Raw genomic sequence first — 17,094 nt, 5'->3', positions numbered from 1 at the left:
ATGAGTAACAATCCATGAAGTATTTTTTGTTGTGAAGCTTGCATTCTTGCAAGCGATTAAGTTTTGCCTTTTGTTTAAAAACCCCAAACAAAAAATGACACTATGTAACCAAATTTTCCCCAGAACATACTCTTTGAGAGTTTGCCATTTTTGCTTGCCTTCATTACTTTGATATGTTCGTAGCTCAATAGATGAATCCACGACAAATGTGTACAACAAATGCATAAAAGAAGTCCACAAAATGTTCTTTTTGTCCCTTACACCTAAAATCTCTGGACTTCATGAAGAAGTAAGGTTGAGTGAAAAATATTTTTTTTCATGCATTTTTTCGATAGTACTTGTTAATCTGAAAAAAAAAAAAAAGGCAAACCAAAGATGTACTAAGGATCTATTTTTAAAAAGTGAAAATATACTGTTCTAGAAGACATTTTAGTACCTCAGATGGGATATATATGTATTTTTTTACTATGTGATTGTTCTTCTTAATTCACAGAATAGAATAGAGTATCCGGAGTTGGAAGGAACCCACAGCGATCATCGAGTCCAATTCATGTCTATAACTTTGTTGTCTGTTCTTTATTATTATTTACTTCATTTTTGTAGTCTACTTAAATATAAGTTGAGGGCACTGTAATGATGAAAAAAATCCTACAAAGAAATTACTAAGGATAAGACTGTATTAAAAAAATAATAAAAATTGGCATATCTGATGGTTGTGTTCTCTGTTTTTTCAAATTAAATCAAGTTCCAGGATGATTTTTCTTAGACCAAATCCATTAGCAATTCTGTGGTCCTGTTCAGGAAATTCCTGTCATCAGTGAAACTTATCTGGCCGAGATTACCAATAGTTTTATGGTATTAAATCTGATAGCTAGCACTATGCTTTTTTGTTCGGGATTGATGATGGGCTGATAGACCTGTGTAGACTTTGGTCATCCTCTTTGCCTTTTATAAGAATTGACTTAGTTTCAACTTTCTTCCAGTGCTCTAGAATTTCTCTGGTATTCTGAGATTAATTGAAAATCAATTCTGGTGGTTCAAAACGTCCTAAGCCAGCTTTTTGTCGAAAACTGCTGATACAGCTGCTGTTTAATATGTTTCCAAGCTACTGACAGCAAAGAAAGTATTTGTCATAGCTGAGCATGAATTAAAACATCAAAGACGCTAAGCAAACTGCACCTGCGTAGCATGTCAGGAGTAGGTAGGTCAAGGGCAACAATGGAGGGATTTAAGGCATCTCCTAAGAGTGCCACTGACTAACATGGCTTCTCTGTGGAGTGACTTCAACCTCACTTAGTGAACACAATGGTAACACAGAGAAGAAAAACTCAGTCTACAGAAACACAGCACACACTGCACAGGACAATAAAGAAGGAAATGCTGTCAAGCAAAGCAATACTTGAAAATCCAAACAGACCAGCACAAAAGTAGAATAAGGAAGTACATTTGGCAAGGTACGTACTTGATGTAGAAGAGTAAACTTCAGGAGAACTTCTTACCCTCAAAGGCAGAACAGATCTATTTATTGAACGTTAATAGTGTTCTTGCATCTTTATTGGCAGTTCTATCATTTATTTCCAGCAAAAGACCAAAGTCATTGCAGAGATTCTTCTTCTGTCAGCCGTACTCAAAAAGTTACTATAATATTTTACTCTGCAGAATATTGATTTCTCCCCCCTTTCTTCTAATGTTTTCTTCATAATCATCTAATGTGTATTAATTGCAATCCATTTCCCTTTGTCTCCTGCTCTAGTTTATTTTTATAGCTGTTTTAACTTCAGTAAGCCTATGTGACAATTAAGACAAGTTTTTCTTTTTCTCATTGTTAATGTTTTTTAGTCCAAGAAAAATGTTCTTGAACAGGTCCCAGCTTTCATCTTTTTCCCAAATAAACTGCTTCTACAAGCTGAATTTGCTCCTTATTGTTCTCAGGATTGCAAAATGAGTCCTTTTAAGGCACCAGGTATATTTGTTTTCATTTTATCCTGTTTGCGAATAAGAAACATAATGAGCAAATGGTGTCATTCATAAAGAAGCAACTGCTAATTTTTAATTCTGTGGTAAATTTTATGTTATCTTCCAAGATAAGATGTAATATAAAATTCCTGCAAGCTAAATGCAATTCTTACTGAGCTCAAAAAGTGTCCTTATGTAGAATTTTGTTGTTATTTCAAGGCAGCACAGAGCCTCCAGCACATGCTATTGAAATTGAAGTTTTCCATGGTAATTCAGATTTCTCCCAAACACAGTATAAACAGATGCTTAAGGAATCCCTCATCAGCATTTTCCTCAGTGCATTTGTGGTCTGGAACAGATATTACCCTATTTATTCTGCACAACCTTACTTAGCCAGATAGTCTTTTCCAAAATTACACAGTTTCTGGTTTCCTCCTTTTGTCACACCAGAACAGGTTGGAAAGACTTCACCATTTCTTTCAATGAAACATCTCTCTAGCCTGAGGGCCATGGACACATCCTGGCTCTATGGCTCAGTCAGCCCCTAGCAGATCAAAGATTTCACTGGATTTTGATCAGAATGCAAAACTGCTTAATTCCAGAGATACTCTCCTATGAAGAAAGGCTGAGAGTTGGGGTTGTTCAGCCTGGAGAAGGCTCCAGGGACACCTATTGCAGTCTTTCAATATATAAAGGGGGGCGTATAAGAAAGAATAGGACAAGGGGTAGTAGTTTTAAACTGAAAGAAGGTAGATTTAAATTGGATATAAGGAAGAAAGAAATTATGTATTCAGGGGGTGGTGAGGCAATGGCACAGGCTTCCCAGAGAAGCTGTGGATGCCCCATCCTTGGAGTTGTTCAAGGCCAGGCTGAATGGGGCTTTGGGCAACCTGGTCTGGTGGGAGGTGTCCCTGCCCATGGTAGAGGGTTGGAATTAAATGATCTTGAAGATGCCTTCCAACCCAAGCCATTCTGTGATTCTATGATTTCATATTTTTTTTTTAGTTCTGGCATCCATAAAATGTTAGTCTGATTAAGTGCTGGCCTTCACCAAGGTGTGAAAAAAGAGGTGAGTAGCAGAGCCTTTCCAAGACGTCACAGAAATTTGGACATCTCCACATATCCCTGTGCCAGCGCTGCTCCATGGGGAAGCAGAGCATGCAGGGATGGTGTCCCCTGCAAGTTCCATGGTGCCCCAGCCAGGCCAGCAGAGCAGGACCCAGGTCAGAAGTCAAGCTGATGGGTCTGGGCAGTGTAATGCATGCAGGGAGTGAGGGAAGGGATGAGCACAAATACAGCTGACAAGACATGGGGGAAGAAAGTCCCAGCGAGGCTGCTCATGGCGCCAGTTCACACTTTTAGCTTTTCCACAAAAAGTTCAGTTGGCATTGATTGAGGAGGACTAAAATGACTGCTGATCATTGCCAAGGGGTTATTGCTTCTCATTATATCAATAAAATGAAAGCAAGGTTCCAGGTTACCCGGGCAGTGTGTGCTGATACGAAAAGCGGCATAAAAATTTCCTGCCTGTGGTGAGTTTAAAAAGACCATAATCTGAATTTAGTGAGCCTTTCACTTGCATTTCAGACTAGGCCTATATGCAAATTCTATAAGAATATATTTTAATGTCATTTCTAACATGGCAAAAGACCCTCAGTACAGCCCTCAAGATCCCAAAGTAGAAAAAGCTATTAGGTACGTTATTATTTTAAATTTTAATCTATTCTGATGTTCACGAAATGCTCTATCTGTAATGCCTTCTGTATTAATCATAATAAATATTTTATCCTTCCTGGAGAGGGCAAGCTGACGTAATGTCTAAATGACAGGGAACTTGTCTCAGCTTCTTTATAACACTTGCTAGACTTAAAATGAATATCAAAAAGTTCCAACAGAGCTGTTGTGCAGATAATAAAGGCAAAAACTTGTCTAGAGGTATGAAATAATAACCGCATGCAGCTATTTGCTTGCTTGCTGTTTTCTAATTTACAGAAAATGTAGGTCACTTACTTATAGGGCAGCCATACAAATACATTAAGTGCTGCAGTAATCACGGTTACAAAAGTAGTGGCATGGAGGGAAGATGAAGAAGCAAGAACAACAACAACAAAAAGTATGATAAAGGTTTCAGAAACAGAAATTTGTTGATTAGTCGTATATACATATTTTTTTTTCAATATTGCTCTACAAAGAATGGTCAACAACAGGATGAAGCCAGTAGTTCCATGTCTGCCCTCTGAAAAAAAGACAAGCACATGTGTGCAGAGGTTGAAGCACTGGCCTGAGGGACACTGACATCTCCTGTCTCATCACTGCTCATCTAGTGATGGGTATGAGCTTGGATATATGGCTCATTCCTCATCCACGTGCAACTGGGTCTTGTCTTTCATCAATCTCTATCCTGTCGTATTCAGGTTTTGTCAACATGCTTGCACTGAAATGAGGAGAACTATCTTGGTTAAGACTGTACTATGTAATGGATCTTTTCAGTGGATGAACAGGAGGTGCTTAAGAAGAACTAAATCAGCTGGGTGTCCAATAAGGCAAGGCGTGACATTTTTATTGCCCTCCAAAATCCCCAGACCAAGCTTCTCTGCTATAGCACAGACATGCCTGTGTTCAAAGCTTAACAGAGACTAGGTAATAGCAATGCTGTGTGGTTTTTTTTTTTGGTGGTTTTTTTTTTTTTTTTTTAATTGCAGCCTGCAAGGAGTTTTTATTGGTTTATTTCTTGGCTGAGAGTAGAGTGGTCAGAACAAGACAGCCAGGAAAGTGCATATTTTAGAGCACCAAATAGATTAAAAAAAAGTGGTGCTCCTCCTCCTGATAGATAAAAGCCATTCCTGTCCACAAGCTGTGGGCATGCTTACTTCTCATTATTAGCTGTCATTTGAAGGTGATGAAGAAAATTAGCAAGGCAGCTAAGCATTTGAGGAGAGCATGAGGAGAGCAAGATACCTTACCAGAGCTCTTGGGTAGGAGGGGGTGGACTTAGTTAAAGTGATGGTTGTGGGAGCATTTAATACATCTGGTTCAGTTCTGTGGCTGGCTCTGTTTGTGGAGGGGAGCCTTGGCTATCGTTTGGTCCCTCTGTCTTATTTTAGTTTCACATTACTCAATGTCTGATTATGTTGGACAATATTCACTGGTGCTCTTGAGAACATTTTGGACAGTGATGAAAACATGACAAAGATTATGTCCATATCATTCTATCACTGTTTAGGAAAGCTGTGAGCGTGAGCCAAGGCAGGCACTGGATAGTTTGCAGAAGAAGGGGTGCCAGCCTAGAATAAATAAATAAGTTAATCAGTCTCCACTCTCTCCTGACACCCTGACTGCCTATATAACAAGCAGATGAGCTGGGAGTCCTCCAGCCTCTTGAGTAATGGCTCTGAGTCTTAAAATATATATATATATATATATATAAAAGAGGGAAAAAGAAACCTACTTTGTTGCTATAGTCAGATGGGGCTAAGGAGATGCTAAATTTGCAGACAGCTTAATAAAAGTGTGGAAGATAGATCCTGCTGGCAGAGTCAGGTGCAATGCATTGACAAGAACTCCTCTGGCTAGTGGTGCTGGTCATGGTGGGGTGGGAATTTTGCACATCCTATGGATTTTGGCAGCATGTGTTAGAGCTGAGAGCATTACTGGGCATGCTGTTCAGCAAAGCAGTATTTCTGTTCATGTTTTCTTTTCAACTACATCCAGCCTGTTTTGCAGCCGTGATAACTTGTGGCACAGTTCAGTCCAAAAGATGGTGTGGCAGGCTTTGTATGTCACTCTTGTTTACAGTGCAGACATTACAATCTCTTTCAGGTCTGGTAATGGGAAGTTTTCATGTGATGCTTCCTCACAGACAAAGAACTTGCAAGACACAGTGGAAAGTTGTTGTTGCCTCACAACATGTTCCCAAATGAACTGTGATAACGCAAGTTATGTATGGGTGTAATATCAGTTATTTGTGCTGACTATCTGCAATTGTTAGGTGCTGCTGTGAGAAAAATGGTTACTTGAGTTTTTGGGGTTATGTGAACCAAACAAAACCAGACAACATATTTGGCATGTAAGGAAGTTTTATATTGTCATTTCATTGTAATGCTTTCAATGCATCCAAAAATCTTGAACTATTCCAAATTCATGCAGTGTCTTCAGTGCTACACATCATCTTTTTATCTTAGGTTTATCTGGAAGAAGTATCTCCATTAACCAAACCAAAGGTGATTCAGGAATACTGATGATTTCACTGAGGTTAATATTACCTTATAATAAAACCTGTTCTTTATGGATTCACTTACTTAGGGCGATAGTGCTCAAATATAGTGGATGATATTAAAATCTTTACAAATGTTTTTGTAAGTAACTAAAACTACTGTGACATTTATTGTATTCCCTTCTCTTAGATTAGGGAATAAAGCAGTTACTGAAATTACCTTCAAAGCAAAACTATAAAGATTTCCATTCAGGATTAACATTGAAAAAATGAAAATACCAAGTGCCATTTGGGGCAGTGTGATTGTATTTTAATATCTCCCACGCCCAATGCTGCATCACTGTAAAGGCCTGCAAACTGATAGCAGAGGGTACGTCCTGTTTTCTCCTCCTTGTGCCTCTTGGCCCACCTGAAGAGATGTGCCACCCACATGAGGGACAGGTGTGCTGCTCAAATGTCCTCCACTGTCATGTAGTGAGGGACTGGTGCAAGGTTTCCTGTCCCTGTAGAGAGATCTTGGGGCTCTGTGGTAGCAGGGTGGCCTCCAGATGCAGAGGAGGGAAAGAGGGGTTGGAAGCAACTGCAGGGGCTCCAGATGCCCTATCCTGCTGAGAGATAAGCTCTGGGTTGAGGAAGGAAAGAGCACGGTGTCTAAGAGTGGCAGGGGAAAGGGGGAGAGAAGCTTTGGAGAGGCTGCAGGACTAGGGGAAAAGTGGAGGAGGCAGTAGCGGGCTATTAGTGGGGGCTTGAGGCTTTTCCTCTCTCCGCCCTAGGGAACCCCTTTCCTTCCACATCCTCTGTCTGTGGGATATGCATCTCTGAGCTCACATCTCCTGGAACTGAAAGACCATCCAGTATCTTATATTCATCTTGCTTGTAACAGGCATCTCCTCCCAATTCATTTCCAATGATGCCTCCTCAACATTCTTGGTCCTCCAAAAAGAGGAAAAAAGATTTAGAAAGAGGAAATGTAGAGAGACCTCCTAGAGGAGAAGCTGCAGTTGCTGCCAAAATTGGGTGTGAAGGTGGCAGCTATTGAAATGCAAGGAGATGTCTACCCTCCTCCACCTGCTTTGCAGCACCAAGGTGCAGATGAGACTAGTCAGGTTAAAGCAGCCCATCTCCATCTTTTTAGGCATTGATAGTGCTTATCAGTAAAGTAGGCAGGGGCTGTCCCTGGGCAATGCTCACCTGCCTATATTTGGAAGTCTACCTTAATGATGTTGCCTGGATCTCAGGAAAGTTTGGTTCGTGGTAGACCTATGGACTCCATTCTGGTTCTGTCAGCCTTTTTTTTTCTGCTCGCCTTATGGAGCTATGATGAGTTTTAAAGAAAGAAAGAAAACATCTCTGGTACTTAACTCAGCAGCAGAACAAAAGTACTGCAAAAGTACTCAAATAGGTCTGTTGAGTAAAAATGTCTGTCATGGTAACTATTCTGAGTATAGCTGCTCTTCTGTGACAACTCCTTTGAATTATTTCCATGTGGAACACAGCAGCTCTGACAGGAGCTCTTTTTTAGAGGGAGGCAATTTTCCTCATATATGACTTGTCAGCTGCTAACTGTGGGTGTGTAAATATAGCTGAAGTTTGGAAATAGTGCCGATCTGGCAGAGGCTTGGGCAGTTATTATTTATGGCTGAATGGATGAGATTTGCCAAGCTGGGTTTGATGGTAAGCATTGCAGGGCGGGTACATTAGCCAAGCTGGTGTTTGTGGAGCACCTTGGCAGTTTTATATTGATTCAAAAAATGCAGTTGTTCTTGAAATGGCTCTATGAGTGGTGAATAATTTATGTAATTTATATAATAACCATAACAACATTCAGAAGCACCTCACTTTCATTTTACTCCAGTCTCATTGACCCTTTCTCCTCCCTTTGCTTTTACGGCCGTGTCCTCCCTTTCCCATCATTCTTACATAGCATTTGGGGTTTCTCCTCCTCCCACTCCATCTTTCAGCTGAACTCCCACAGATCACAGGATCTTCCCTCCACACCTCTGGTGTGGGCGACCTCATTTGTTTGGAAACCTTCTGCTCTAATCTCTTCACTGTTAAATTACAAATTTATTTCTGTGTTCTTGTTTTATCTTGTCATCTAGTGCCAAGGTTCTGGTTTGTGTTCTCTCTCATAAGCAATCTTTCCTGGTGCACTCCCTGCTGTGCCTTACCATGGCATGCTCTCTTTGTGCCAGCCTGTACTTTCTGTATACACACAGGGTCTTTCTCAGCCTTCTGAGACCTTTTGCTTTGACTGGAAGCCCTTTTCCTGAGAAATCATAGTAAGATTTTTCTTCTATACTTTCAAGGTCATATATCCCTTTTGATCCGGATGATCTCATTCACATCATCCAGAAAGAGTGCTAGAGAGCTCAACAAACCTTTTTACATTGTAATATTCCATGTCTCAAGTGCCAGACCTTTTATGTTCTAAAAGTCAAATAAATGCACTTTTATCCCTCATTCTACCTGTGTGTATGAAAATTATCTACAGAAGAACCCCCTCCTTTTTACAGGAGACCTTCAGATCCTTTTACTAGTCAAATGTGCTCTCCATCACAGTATTGCAGAAGGTGTGGAAAACTCAAGGAATAATTAGTAAAAGAAATACAGAAGTCAGCAGAAGAGAACTTCCTTCTTCAGCAGTAGCTTGTTTTAGTTATGTCTTCTAGGATGTCTAGGAGAGAGGATTGTCTCTGTGCTTTCTCTGCTGCATACAGCAGCAAGCTTATATTGAAACCTAAAGGTAGTAATTTAGCTGGAGTTGTCAGAAAGCTGGGATTTTGTATGCGCTCGCATTTCTTGCAGATGTCTGTCACGCAGCAAATGTTGCTGGCTGACTGCCCTTAAAATGCTGGGGAAAAAAGGGTTCTTGAAAAAGGGTAATACTAATGACTTCGAGCCACTTCATATCTAATAGCTAGTGCACTTCCTGCTTCTAGGGAACGAAAACAATGAAACGTGGAGTTTGTGGAAGGCTTTGTGTTGTTTCTGAAGAGATGCTTGTAAATTCCCTATTTGGTGGTTGACTTTAAAAAACAAACAAACAAACAAAAATGGTCAAATCACTAAGTGATGATGACAGAAGTGATCATATTATTCTAAGTTTTACTCAAAACATATATTGTGTTGGACAGAAAATAAGAAACTATTCAGAAAATGTGTTCTAATATACCCTGCTGGGTTTTGGTCTCTCCGGGGAGCTTCATTTTATGACTTTATCAGCTTACCTTAAAGCCACAGAATATGTGATTCACAATTTCACCATCCTATTAGTTCATGCTTCTGTTGGGAAAGTGAATCAATTTCTGTATCTGAGGAATGTATGGACAGCTTCCTTTTCCCTATATTCTCAAGGGGAATCATGAAATGTCCAAAGTATAAAGGTACACAGAGAGATAGATGAATTCCAGTGCTGAAAGCTGGAAGTTAAGCCATCTAAATGTTAGAACTTTAATAAGAATTCGATAATCAGTGTTTTGCCAGCAATGTGGTAATGTACTTTCTCACAGTGCTATTTGTACACAGTGTACTTTGGTCACTGGGTGCCACAACCAGGAAAGAACAAAAGACTTAGCAAATTAAATCTGAAGATTTCCACTCCTGCTGTAGAACGGGTAGGTATAATGTACCAGTTCATTTTAAACCAAATTATGTGTCAGGACATTCAGAAACTTCTCTCTGAAGCCAGCAGTGTGCAACCTCTGGTACAACAAGAACTAAGATGCTTAAGGTCCAGTTATGAATTTTGATGAAAAAACTTTAAACAGAAAAAAAAAACCATTCAAACTAAATGGCTCTGTGACATAATTAATCTTTCCCCTCCTCCTGCCATCCTCATTATTCATTCAAGTGCACATGTAAAATAAGGATTTGATCAAAAGTCCTTTGAAATAGATGATAATCTGCCAGCCGTCTTGGCTGGGGTTTGGACAGCGACTGTATGTTTGTGTTGTGCCTTTATAGTAGGCATTTTTCAGATTTCTTGAGTGTTGATGGAGCACATGACATAGAAGAAGAAACTGAGACAGCTGAGCATCCGTTTTGCCTTAGGAAAACATGTCTAAGGGAAGATCTAAATGATATCTTCAGCTGTCTAATCGGGGTATAGGAAGATGAAACCAGACATTTCTTGGAAGGAGAAATGATGAAAGAGGGAAGGGAATGGACACATCTTGCAACGTGGGAAATCCCGTCTCGATATTAGGGAAAAGCAAATTACAGTGAGGTGATCAGGTAGTGGAGCAGATTGCACAACGATACTGTGAACTCTGTTCTTGGAAGTATTCAAAATCCCATAGATATAGGCAACCAGGTCTAAGCTGACCAAGCTTTGAACAAGGGATTGTATCAGATGACTGCCAGAGGTGCCTTCATTCTGTGCTTCTGTGCTTCTATAAATGCTGTTCATTTTATATACTTTGCAGTTTTCTAAGTCTCAAGCATATTTGAACTGTTCTGTATGTATTCAGAAACTGCTGGGTTTGCTGTCATTTGCTTACACAAATGAGAAATGGAAAGGTTGTTAAAGAAAGGGTTTGGTAAACTGCAATATCACGTACTTTTCTCTGCATCTATGCATTTTACACATTTAGTTTATAATATCAGGTAGAAAATATGTATCTGTATCCATGCATAATACATATATGTGGTGTTTTCTTCTTCTTTTCTCTCTCTTTTATTTATTTATTTATTATATATATTTTTTTTTATGAGCAAAGCAAGAAGAAGCATTCTGTGGTTGTTTGGAATATTAAAACATGCCTGCATTCACACTGAAAATAAGCCCAAGTCTAATAAATATTATTATGGCCACAGATGGATCTGCTTTCCCATATAAATATACGCATATCTTCTTGCTTCTTCTATTAATCTGTATCTTCATGCAGACGTGTTTTGCAAAACATGCTTTTTCAATACCTTAGCCACAGAAAATTTTCTTTGAAAATCTCTTAAAGTTAAGACTTTTTACAATTATTTTGTCAAAAGCTGACAATCAAAACCAATACTGTTTGAAATATAACAATGTTTTAACTGTTTTTAGTAAAATATCCCAGTTTTACTTTTTCTAATTAAAAAGGTATACATTTCCTTTTGAAATCTTTTTAAACTTTAAGCTAGACAATTTACAAACTTTTAAAACAACATTGATATGAAATACCTAATGAATGGAAACCTTCTTTGCAGTTCAAGAAAATGTTTAAGATTTTGATCGCTATCTTTGGACCAATTTAGGTTGGTGAAATAAACTTCAGAATTTCATATGGTGTAGGAGAAGAACTTTTTATCCAACATATAACATGTTTTATAGCATATTACAACAAAAAGTGGAATATGGAGTATGTACAAATGGATTATGAACACTGTGGTTTTTATATGGACTGTAGTAGGTATGACCTGTAGTAAAAGTCTGGAAATAGGACATGCCTGACCAAGGAAAGGAAAGGAAAGCTGAAAGAAAGCCTATGTCTTTTCTAAGGCTACAGCCATCTGAATAAATGTTTGTGCCCTTCTCTGAAAAATAGAGTAGAAACTAGCACAGAAGAATAGTTTACCATGAATACTTCACATGGTTATTTCTGCTTGCTGCATCATCCTGCAATTACTACTGGGACATCTGTTTTTATAACTAGTAATTTTTTTATTTATTTATTTGGGACAGGTCTTGCACAGTTGCGCCTTCCTGGGGAGACAGAAAAAAAATAATCCTGTGAAAACTCGTGTTTCTTGCAAGACACATGCACAATAAAGGCCAAATGGGATTCATCAGTATTATTTACTTAGCCAGCAGAGCTGTTTATCAGAACCATATACAGATCATTCTGAGCTTATAAAGGACAATGAAATAATTGTGACCAGACTGGCTAAGTTTCACTATTACTTTCTTTCTGAGCATTGGCTTTCTTGGCTATGGAATAAAGCTTTTGAGGAATAAAGCTTTGGCTTAGCTAAACAAAATGTTTTGTGTAGCTTAACTGTAAGCAGCCAAGATTGTAATTTTTGAGACTGGAACAATTTGTCTTCTTCCATGAAGCATTTCTGAAGCATTTTCATGACAAAAGTGTTGATGTTTTACACACGCAGTTTACCAAGGACTACTTTAAATCATTTTTAATTTTCAGTAGCTTTTCATCTACCTGCTCGTTAAGCAAAAATTGGCAACTAATTATTTTGTTTAGAAATGTCCATTATATTTGGTACCTATATGCCTTAATGTCTCTGTAATCATTGCATAGAATTGCAATGTCCATAACAACCTGCAAGTTATGACTGATGAAGGTTGGTACTTATTCAGAATTATGACGTGAGGAATTTGCAAAAGCAGTGGATTTAGGTCCCCTTTGAAAGCGTTTTGTCCCCAACACCCTCCCAACACCCCCATCTTACCTCCCCACATTATTGAATAGCAAACTTCAGATGAGATGCAGGCACACCTGCTTTTGTTTGCATATAAGCATATACAATGACTGTTTAACAAACCATGTATATATGTGTGCCTTCCTCGGAGGCTAGGATTATCCAAAAGTCCACAGGGAGAATCTTTACATGTGAAGAGCAGATACAAAACAATACTGAGAAAAAAGAAAAGGTCTAATTTGATGCACAGGACAGAGAGCATACAAGAAGCTCCAGCAGCACTAGAAGTCTTGCTGTGCAGCAATGAAATTCCTGCTGCCTGGTGTGTCGAGTAAGCAGAGAACAACGTAGAGCTAAGCCTTATAGTCATGTAGAAAGATCACTAACACACAGAATCAAGGTAAAAATATCACTTCTATCCATGGCTTCCTTGCCAGGAAACTCCCGCTTTCCCTTTTCTTCCCAACATTTTACTAGAAACGTCCTTTCCAGAGGTAGTGGGTTTTGTTTTTGTTGTTGGTGGTTTGTTTGTTTGGTTTGTTTTGTTTTTCCAGCTGTGGTGGGGGTGGTTTTTTCCCCCCTTTTTCTATTTGCTAGCCCCGTGGATCTGATAATCATCTGTGCACAGTCCAGTCATTGCTTTTCAATAGTTAAATCATTTCCACAGCTTGTTCACTACTACCACTAGTAGTTCCACTACTAGTCTTTAGTAATACCCTTCTGAGACTATATGTGTATCATATATTTGTATGTCTTCTCTTGCATGTCATGGAGTTCCTTCTGGGTTACAACACCATGGCTTTCAGGAGGTGGGTGGTTCATTCTTGGACCAGAGTTTCACCCTGCCAGCTCATCTCTGCAGGGTTGGTAACACTTCGCACACCTTGGCTTGTTAGAGATGAATGCTTTATAAGAAGAAATTACGTTGCCAGAGAGCAAATTAGTGATTGATGTTAGATGGAGAGTTAGAGATTATAATTGTGCTAGCAAGATATAAGATTATACTTAAGTATAATTTAACAGTATCTTATTAAGTGTAGCAGTAGATTAACCACCGCTACCTTAACTAAACACATGGAGAATTGTAAAATGTAAATGCTCATTATTTCTATGTTGCCTCTGCTGTCAGTGACTGACTTGAAGGTAGGGTGATTGACTTGGGGCTGATTTAAACCTGTTTTATTCACGGACTGGGTTTTACACCTTCTCCAGTTGTTCTCCTTTAATGCAGGCAGGGGATGTCAACACATCTGCTCAATGCTGCATGGTTCACCAGGAGAGGAGAAGGTGACATATTTTATCTGGTCACTGAGATATCACTGTGCCATTTCACTCTACACATCACAATTAAAGCAAAGTGAATCATTTACTTGACAAATTCAGTCTCTTGTTCTTCCTATGGAAGTATTATCTCTAGTTTATTTTTTCTTTGAAGTGCCTGATGGCAGATTGCTCTCATCACCTCAGTTGCTGACAAACTGTAATTAGGTATCCGTGTGCATGGTGCTAGCTAAGGAAGGTGCAGAGAGCCAGTTCCTTTACCGGTTTGTTTAATTACCTTTGTGTGCTGGCTCCAAAGGATTTTGGGAGCCCAGCTTCCCTTGCTTTGTCAAGCTGTGTAAATCCCATATCAATTATACCTCCTATTCTGGAAGCAAATCGCAGAGTGTACAAGCTTCACATTTGCTTTGCATGACTATTTGTAGGAAGCAAACATAAAAGGAGCTTGTGTTCAGCCACAATAAATTCATTGTTAATATGAAGTGAATATTTATATCTTTCTTTTTGCTATTTGCCTGATGCTACTAGCAATTAATTTGGTATTCAACTAATTCTGCCCAGCCTATGCCAGATCAGAATTTTCTATCCCTGGGTTTCCAATACATTTCTTACACAGTATTTTGTCCTTAATGACTTTATAGCTTGTTTATTGAAAACAGGTTTTTAATTATTTTTCAGCAGTGTTGGAGACCTGATGAGCAATTGTTAGACATACTGGGGAGAGACATTCACCTGATTAATGTGAAAGTTAACTGAGCAACAAAATTGCCTTGTGAAGAAGCAGCTATGAACAGAGTTGAAGTGGTAAGAAAGTTTGAGGGAACCTGAAGAAAATATTTAAAGAAAGTTTGTTTAAAATGAGGTGCCCAGCAAGTTGAATGTTGAGTGTAAATATACAGTGCTTGCTGGCCAGTATGTTGATTGGCCTGTTTGTTATCTGCAAGAGCGGACACACACATGTGCTTATGAGGAGACAGTTTGTATAGTCTTGACTGAAAGCTACTGCATTGGAGTGACAGGATATTCAAGGACTGTTTTTAAATAATAAAAAGAGAGAGAGAGAGAGAGAGAGACTGATGGGTCCTTCAGGTGTGTGCCAAAGATGAAGTTGTGCTGCAGCCAGCACTTTTAATTGCATGCAGTGTTGGCGTCCAGCTTCAGCGCTAATGTGTGCTTTTGGAAACAGATCCGTCCTTTGGGAAACAGGTCTTTTCACAGAGAGAGGAAAGGAGGAGAGAAAAAGTTCGTCACTCTCTTGTTGGCAGAGCTCACACTGAGAATATTTCAAGTGTTACCGGCTCGCGCCTATCAGCAGCAATTAGGTTCTCAGTTTGCAGGCTTGTGGTCAGCTTAAAGGATCATAGCAGCATGATCCCCGCAGGGTTTTAGTACAAGATACTAAATGATACTCATTCATTTGGAGGTTGTTTCCCTCCTTGGTGTTTCAAAGAGAGATATCTCAGTGGGGCCCCAGCAGAAACTCATGCCTAGATCATCGAGTTTCTTTCCCGTGGAGGGTTGTAGCACCCATGGAGAGGAGAACCACAAGGAGATTTAGTGGAGACACGGCACACTGAGGCTGAAAAGTGACACAATTGGATATGCAACTAGAAGAGGAGAGTTGAGGCTTGAGTGCTAGAGGAACCACAACTCAGCTGGTATCCAGTAGTACAACTTCCAGCTTTGAGTAGATGACAGATGTCTCCTCACAAGACCAAAAAATGCAGAATGTTTCAGAGTCATGGCATGATGTAAACCATTCCACCTGCAAACTTACTGCAACTGTTACAGCCCAAGACAACCCCTCTGCCTTGAAAGGTGGCTTTGTGCTCCTGCTCACTCATGTACTAGTGAGGGAAGAAGCTTTTCTTTCCAAAAGGAAAGGCGGGCTGACTTTTTGTATACAAGGTTGCATTCTTGCTTGCCTGCTTTCAAGAGATGAGCACTGCTCAGATTACAAAGGATTTAGCTTGGGAAAACCAGATGGTTTTCTGTGCCATGCAATCACTTTAGGAGTAAAGGGTAGGGAGAAGACTTAAAAGTCTTAAAGGTCAAGAAAATTAAGTGAATCCAGGCTGGATACATTAATGGGGTTTTAAAAGATTTTGAAGAAAACAGAAAGAAATGAGAAGGAAATTAACTAACACCTATTTGGAAGAGGAAAATACTCCCGTGATTGACAAGCACCCTGCAGCACCTTTGCTGTTTCGTCTCACCTCCATTGTGATAAGTAACTTGGACAATTCTTTGCAAAATGTTTTAACTTCCTTTCCTGGATAACATGATGGACATATAAATTACTTTAATCTTGCTTTGTATGCTTATTTCTAAACCAGAAGGTCAGGTGGTTAGGGTTTCAGACTAGAATTCAGAGATCTGAATTTATTTCAAATTTCTGTCACAGCTTTGATTTAGCAGGTCTTCAGCAGGTAACTTCCTCTGTCTGTGCTTCATTTTATTGTCTGCAAAAAGGAAATAGTGATGCTTATGTTCCATCCAGGGTGTCCTGCCTTATCAGTTTAGCTGATAGGATTTTTGAAGCTGTGTGTGCCTGTGTCTTGGGTCAGCAGTGTTCCAGCCTTCCCGGGCCATACCAGCCCTGTCTGTTTCAAAGGCCTTTGTTTTGCCTGGCTTGGAGGGAAAGTTCCTAGTGATGTTTGGATGTGTCTCTAGTTGCCATTTGTTATCTTTCACAGAGCACCTTTTTTAGACCTCCCTTGTAGAGCAGCCAGGGCGCTCGAGCCAGCTTGGTGGCTGTGCAGGACAGCTCTGTGACGATACAGAGCATTTTGGATTGCCTTGTGGGAGCCTAAGACAGGATCCAGCTCAACAGAGTGACCAGACACATGCTTAATCTCTGCCTATTCAACAAATGCTTTAAACGTAAACATGCTCCAAAGTGTTTTGCTGTACATCGGTGAGCTCCAAAATGTGCTGCTGTGCTTTGCTAGATAAGGATCGGTATTTCTCTCCGAAAGAACTCGTTATAGGACAGATATATTAGCACTGCCTGCGTTTCTAGGTGAGAGGCTTGACACTTTGCTGTCTACATGGCAGCTAAAGTAGACAAAAACAGAAAATATTTTTTTAAATTGCTTTCTGACATGTAAATAGAGATTATTCAGTGTGGTAATTTGCACATGTATTATAAATTAGTGCTATCAAGCTAAACTATGTGATAGCAACCACTGATGTGAATCTTGTGTTCTTTATTGTTCAAAAAGAACAAAATTAATTTGCTTTAAATGTGCTTTTTGTTCTTTGAAGTACCTGCTGCTTAATGCAAG

At 39.4% G+C, this 17,094-nt stretch overlaps 1 protein-coding gene across 9 annotated transcripts in view; it reads left to right on the top strand.

Annotated features, from left to right (window-relative positions):
• Window positions 1–17,094, top strand: part of ENOX1 (ecto-NOX disulfide-thiol exchanger 1) — a 365,091-nt gene that overhangs the window by 185,811 nt on the left and 162,186 nt on the right. Inside the window, exon 4 of one of the 9 annotated variants that reach the window (XM_083811368.1) lies at window positions 14,489–14,611. The exons of the other annotated variants lie outside the window; for them this stretch is intronic. The gene's annotated coding sequence lies outside the window, so the exon portion shown is untranslated. The remainder of the gene's footprint in view (window positions 1–14,488; window positions 14,612–17,094) is intronic. 9 annotated transcript variants of the gene reach the window in all.

Source organism: Anser anser (genome assembly GCF_964211835.1).
Source record: "Anser anser genome assembly, chromosome: 1".
NCBI lineage: Eukaryota > Metazoa > Chordata > Aves > Anseriformes > Anatidae > Anser > Anser anser.
Note: the sequence above shows the minus strand (reverse complement) of the source record. Positions and strands in the feature narration are given on the sequence as shown.